Consider the following 757-nt stretch of genomic DNA (forward strand, 5'->3'; position numbering starts at 1 on the left):
ACAAATACACGTAATCATATGTGCACACACACATATGTATATATATATATATACACATATATATACAGAGGTAGAGAGAGAGGGGGGATATATAGATAGATAGATAAGAACTTTTGTATATATTCAATACATATACATGGATGCGCAAAGACTAGATGTATGGCTTTGTATATAGGCGTATAGTTGTGTATTCCTATGTGTATGTATACGTGAATATGTGTGGTGCGTCTCTGTTTGTATCCGAGCGAATGTTTGCACAATTCGCCTTAATGCTGTTCAGCTATCGCAACATTTCTTCGCAAATGCTCTTGAAGATATGGCGTTAATAGTGTAATGCATTGAAAGCGAGGTCAAAAAGACAAACATACATCTATGTACCGTGGTTCGAGGAAACCAATTCAGTTGATAGATCGCTGACAAATACGATAATGCATACACTACTGCCTGGTTACACCGATCAAACGCAATGCAATTATGTATAGCTTACATATATGCTGTATATTAACGTATACCTGATGGGAGAAATTAGTCAGGTGAAATTCACTTCACACTTTCTTTCCTTTACATTTTTGTTTTCACTTACATAGATATCCAGGCGGTCACATGACAAGTGAGGTCAATGATTGTTATTGCTCCTTTATTGTCACTGGTATGGCAGCTGTTATTGTTATTCTGGTAGATGTTGCTGACGGTGTTGTTGTTGATACTGTTATTCTCAAGATAAGGATTAATCACTCTATAGGTACGTTACACCAAT

General features: G+C 36.3%; 1 long non-coding RNA gene across 1 annotated transcript in view; it reads left to right on the forward strand.

The window, feature by feature from the left end:
• The first annotated feature begins 646 nt into the window (after positions 1 to 646).
• LOC128250547 (uncharacterized) overlaps positions 647 to 757 on the forward strand; it is a 24,061-nt gene continuing 23,950 nt past the window's right edge. The window contains exon 1 of the long non-coding RNA XR_008266578.1: positions 647 to 742. This is a non-coding gene — a long non-coding RNA (uncharacterized LOC128250547). The remainder of the gene's footprint in view (positions 743 to 757) is intronic.

This window comes from Octopus bimaculoides, chromosome 22, assembly GCF_001194135.2.
Source record: "Octopus bimaculoides isolate UCB-OBI-ISO-001 chromosome 22, ASM119413v2, whole genome shotgun sequence".
NCBI classification, from domain to species: domain Eukaryota; kingdom Metazoa; phylum Mollusca; class Cephalopoda; order Octopoda; family Octopodidae; genus Octopus; species Octopus bimaculoides.